Raw genomic sequence first — 6,000 nt, 5'->3', positions numbered from 1 at the left:
TCATAAATTTGCCTCCACCTTCGAATTTGCTTCAAATTCAAAAACTCCAAGGGAAAGCAAACTTTCTGAGGAGGTTCATTCCAAATTACGCCGAACTTGCTAAAGGTTATACACGTCTTTTGAAAAAGGAAGTACCCTTTGTCTGGGATCAGGTTGTGCAAGCTTCCTTTGATGCTTTAAAAGAATCCCTAATGAAAGCATCATTAATGTATGCTCCTGATTATCAAAAAGATTTTAACCTGTATCTGGCTGCAGCGGATACAACCATCGCAATGGTTTTAGTTCAAGAGGTCGATGGAATTGAACATCCTATATATTATTTAAGTAAAAACTTAAATGATACAGAAAGCAAATATTCTTACGTTGAAAAGCTAGCACTCGCAGCTATTCAAGCGATACAGAGATTTCGACACTATGTCCTCTTTCAGAAAACTACCATTCTGTCAGATTGCAACCCCATGACTTATATATTGTCGCGACAGTTGCTGGGGGGCAAGTATTCAAAATGGATAGCAATCCTACAAGAGTTTGATCTGGAATTTGTAAAATCCAAATCGAAGAAAGCTCTAGTTTTCGCAGAATTATTATGCGATCTCCCATCGTCGTCCAACGATGAAACGTCCGAAGAAACAATCGTGGACGAAAATTTGTTTCTGATATCAACAAGCAATGAGTGGTATGGAGATATAATCATTTATCTCCAAACCCAAAAATATAGGCCAGACACCTCCCGCTCCGAACAAAAACGTATTCGATACCAAGCAAAAGACTACATGATCGTCGGTGATACACTTTACCGTCGTGGTATCGATACGGTTCTGAGAAGGTGCCTCACCCATGAGGAGGCTGAAAAAGTCTGGAATGATTTTCATTCAAGCGCGTGTGGGGGGCATCAATCTGGATATGCTACAGCACAAAAAATCTTACGATCAGGATACTTCTGGCCAACAATGTTCAAAGATTGCATAACCACAGTCAGAAGTTGTCATGCTTGTCAAATTTTCGATAGCAAAACCAGAAGGCCACCCGCACCTCTGCAGCCAATAGTTGCTGTTGGGCCATTCGCCAAATGGGTCATCGATTTCATGACATGTAACCCCACCTCGACCGGGGGGCATGGGTATATCATAGTCGCAGTTGACTATTTTACCAAATGGGCCGAGGCGATGCCTACATTAGATAATACTGGTGAAACAGCTGCCCTCTTCTTTTTCAATCATGTAGTCGCCAGATTCGGCGTACCACAGGCTATAGTCACAGATCATGGATCGCATTTTCGCAATCACATGATGGTCGAATTAGCTGCCAAACTAGGGTTGTCTCACGACAGCTCTACTCCATATTATCCCCAAGCCAACGGACAAGTTGAAGCAATCAACAAGGTCCTGGAACGCATGCTGCAAAGGATGATTGGAGTTCACAAAAGAGGATGGAACCTAATCCTATACTCAGCTTTGTGGGCTTATCGAACATCGGTAAGGAATGCAACCGGGTTCACACCTTTCCAACTGGTGTATGGCCTGGAAGCAGTCTTACCAATACAGTGTGAAATCTCGTCTCTCCAACTCGCAATTGATCTCCTCCCCGGAACTTTAGAAGAAGAAGCTCGTTTCTTGGAATTAATCCAATTGGATGAAACCCGTCATGATGCCGCTTTGGCTAACGAAGCCCATAAGAAACAAGTCAAGGCGCAGTTCGACAAAAATGTCAAACCCCGTGTCTTCTCAGAAGGTGACTTGGTCTTGCTTTACGACCAAGAATCCGATAAATTGGGAGCAGGAAAATTTAAGTCTTTATGGATGGGCCCCTATATTATTAAATGAGTGTTAGCAAAAGGATCCTACGAGTTAATGGATTATGACGGAATTCCATTGGCGCAACCTCGTAATGGGTTGTACCTCAAGCGTTACTATGCGTAATGGTAACCTGTATGCTTTTGTTATGTTTTTGTTTTCGCTAAAGTGTTTATTTTGGTCAAGTAATCCACTTTTTACATTTGTTGCAGATGTCAAACCTATTGGAGTCATGTGTTGGATATGCCGACGGAGCGAGTCGTAGTTCGCGGAACCTATCTTCCGCAGCCTGGGCTATTTTTGATCCAAGCGGTGAGTTAGTAAGTTTCAGAGGGGTATGTATTGGTCGATCAACAAATAACATCGCTGAATATAGCGCGTTGATAGAACTTCTCTCTGATGCCATCACACATGGTATACGCCGACTAATTGTCAGGCTAGACTCACAACTCGTAATACTACAACTCACTGGTATCTACTCTGTCCGAAATCCAGCTATTTATCGCATGTTCCTAAGGGTTAAGATTTTGGAAAGACAATTTGATTTTATTCAATATCAACATATTTCCAGAAACTTAAACACATTAACTGACTCATTAGCAAATTATGTGTTAGATAGACATTTGCAACATTTATAAAAAGAAACATACCATCAATGTTTGCATTTGGATCATAACCAAAATAAAATTCCTAAAATCAAAAATATATATAACTGTTTATGGTTTACATAGAATGTTCTGTAACCAAGACAAAATCGGTCAAATGACCAAAAAACTCAAAATGCTAGGGGGCACCCTAGTCTAGTGATGCTCGTGATAGCAAGTCACAGCCTGTGCGATCATGCGTAAGAGACGAGTCCATCGTCTGGGCACACCAGTAGTATGCCGCTGTAACCTCAAAGGTAGCTCGTCAGTCCTCACATCTGGAATACCAAGAGTGAGGCCCTCAACCTACTCCTGTAATGCTGTGAGAGTCTCGGCCGCGTCGAGGTCACGAAGGATAGCCCTTCCGACGACCTCTCCTGCTGGGGTAGCAGTTGGTACTCTCAGGCGAACTGCTGGACGAACAGGACCGACATCTGCATGTACACATGAGTTTGATTAAAGTCTTGATAGAATAAAGCACAAGGACATTATAAACAAAAAATGATAAATAGGAATATGGTCAAAGATTTTACCAATGGCGCCCCATTGTTCACCATCCGACAGTACCAAATCTGGATCACCCCAGAAGTCCATGCCATCGTATGGATACTCGGAATAAACCATCTCCTAACGATCAAACCACCTGAAGAAGGTACCAGAAAATGAAATCTAAGATTGGCCAGCATGCCTAGACATATGGTCAACCCATCTCTGCATACGTGGTTCAGTAGGAGAAGGTAAATCGAGTGCAATGTACTGGGGCTGCATCAGTGGTATCTTCTCCAAGGAAAAGGCGGTCAAAATAGAACCATACCCAAAGTTCTTCAACCTCCCACTCTTTGTCTTGGTCAACTGTTCTTTCATCACAAGAAGTACTGCGTCGCACCAGTTGAACACCTTCGGTTGGAGGCATTCCAAGGCATACTGCATATAAGATTGGTTGGCTACATGAAGAGCCACACCACCGGCCATCCTACCAAAATTAAACAGAATAGTCCTAAGGGACCTGTCAGTGACATCACGGATGATGATCTTGCTGTCTTTACTCGGCTGAGATCCTTCTCTGCAGTACCAACGAACATAATCTCTCACCGAGTCACCTCCTCGGGCCGAACCTAATAAAGAGATGGGGGCACCCCGCCTCGACAAGCCAGTCAAGAAATAGATGTCTGCTACAGTCAAGGGAATAGATTTTCCCCTGATCTGGAAAACCTAGTTGGTAGGACCCCAAGCATCGAGCAAATACTGCAGTAAGTTAATCTGTTGTCTCATGCTAGAAATGTAGAAAAACTTCAGCAAGCCATAGTTCCGCAGTGCGTTTACTGTAACTGGATCATGAAGGGCAAGCATGTCCTCCTCTTCATGCTCATGTTCTCACCATGTAATGGTCATCTTGCTCCAAAGATCTCTAAAAAACAAACAAGAGAAGAGTTAGATCCTGATTTTGGTAAGAAACAGGCAAAATTTCCATTAAAAATTGTGCACAGAATTCCTTCTTTGCGCCCATCGCAGCTGCAGCAGTACTCTGGGTGCATTGCATGTCAGATGGCCTTTATACTAGCCAACATTCAACGCACCTTTCGATACACAGAGGGTGCGCTGAAGGCAGAATGAGTTTTTCAAACCCCAGGGGCTCAGAAAAACTAGGGATCAAGCTCAGAATGCAAAATGGAAACCATGAAATGAAAGAGCTCAGGTTTAGCTCCTACCTGGTCCAGACGGCGCCGAGAATCGTCCACAGAATCTCCCGAAATCAGCTGATGAAAATCAAGGGGGAAAAACACCTCCAAAGCTCCAATGAACCAAAGTTCAAATGAAATAGTAAAATGAGAGTTGAAAATACAGTACAATCTTTGAAAGAACTAAGCTATTTATGGTAAAATAAAAAAAGGACCATTCAATTGAGCAGTTTTAGCACATAGTTCAAGCTCGTTAAAAAATAAACATAAGACATGAGAAAATGTTTCCACCCGCGTTTAAGCTCGTTAAAAAATGAACTATTCCCCGGTAAATAACCATCGTGAATGTAGCACTTCAGCCATTGAAGCCTTGGTCGTGTTTGCACCGTCACCTCCACTTTTTCATTGGCCGATCATTCACCTCCATTTGATTGTTTACCCATTTTGAGGAACAGCTGCGAAGAGTGATCTCACTAGCCATCCTTGTGACACTGCCGTGATTGGAAAATTCCAAACCTTACCTGGAATCAGTTGCTACCCATGTTATCACTAGTTCCTCAAAAGACGAGTCTCCTTTAAGCTCTTTTCAACTGACTCGTAAAATATGAAAAGATTGCTGAGCCATTGGCCTTTCCAGCTCGTTAAAGGGACAGGAAGTGTTATCCCTCCTCTAGATTTTAATCTTTTTGGACCTGAGGGATTATTACACAAAAAGATCGAGCGATTGTTTTGTTCGGCTCGTTAAAAGTATCGAAAATTCATCCCTTCTGTATTGTTTTATACTTTTCCGGACTTAAGGGATTAGATGACGAAAAAGGAATTTTGGAGTTACCTTTACGTTCCTTTTCAGACTCTCTAAAATTGAAAAGGACCGAGTTATCTTTGTCGTTAAACTCGTTAAAAAGATTAATAGCGACAAACTTGTTTATAGACGAGAACAAGTTTCACTATCGCTAGGCTCGTTAAAACATAGCGATGGGTTTTCCCGAAGGGCAAATTATAGAACAAGCATATGTTATCCTCCTCAAGCTTGACAAAAATAAAGAGGTACTGGTCAGCAATGACTGGGGAAAATTGGGAAGAAAACTCAAAGAAACTTTATTGGTAGCAAGTCGCTCTTGAACATGACACTTCCACTCCGTGTCCAAGTTGGGTTGGGTTGTTTTATTCACCAGTCACATCACCATGGTCATGCCATACCATCCACATTTGGGGTTAATGCTACCAATCCATCACATCAGTGTCACCGATATGTTCAAGAGAATTCATTCAGAGAATTCACCTGTGTCTCACCCACTACCATACATTATACTCCATTCTTTCATGACCGCCACCCTGAACCTTATATCACCAGATTGTTTTCACCTCCATTAAAATCATTTGCTCCGTTCCGTGTCATTGATGTGGGATTCATTAAGGCCCTCCTGTGATGGATCACTTCCTGTCGACATCAGCTCATTATCTAAGAAGTTGGTCTAGGAACACCCCATTCAGTACTTTGAAGCTTGCATGCCTCAATGGCAAGTTTCTCACTTCCGGCGACAGGTTTACATCAATGGCCTTCGACCGAAAGATTTTGCGTGGTGTTCGATGCCAAGTCCTTTATTCACACCACGTGAATTGTATTGCAGTACCTTGAGGGTCATTATCATTATCGATGATTCCTCTCGCGCTTGTTAACAATTTACATCATTGACTGGTTAGCAAGCGATGTCTTTCCATGTTCGACTTCAGAACATTTCTCACATGGATCAACTTGTACTCCGAGTGAAGATCGGACGAGATTGAAGACCCCGGATCTAGTTTCATCCATCCGGGCTGCGATATATATTCAGGGAAATAAAAGCATTAAATGTACATCATTGCTGCACAGATAATCATCCA

This window comes from Pinus tabuliformis, chromosome X, assembly GCF_031772625.1.
Source record: "Pinus tabuliformis cultivar Carrire ecotype Pingquan chromosome X, CPIR1, whole genome shotgun sequence".
Classification (NCBI taxonomy): Eukaryota; Viridiplantae; Streptophyta; class Pinopsida; order Pinales; family Pinaceae; genus Pinus; species Pinus tabuliformis.
Note: the sequence above shows the minus strand (reverse complement) of the source record.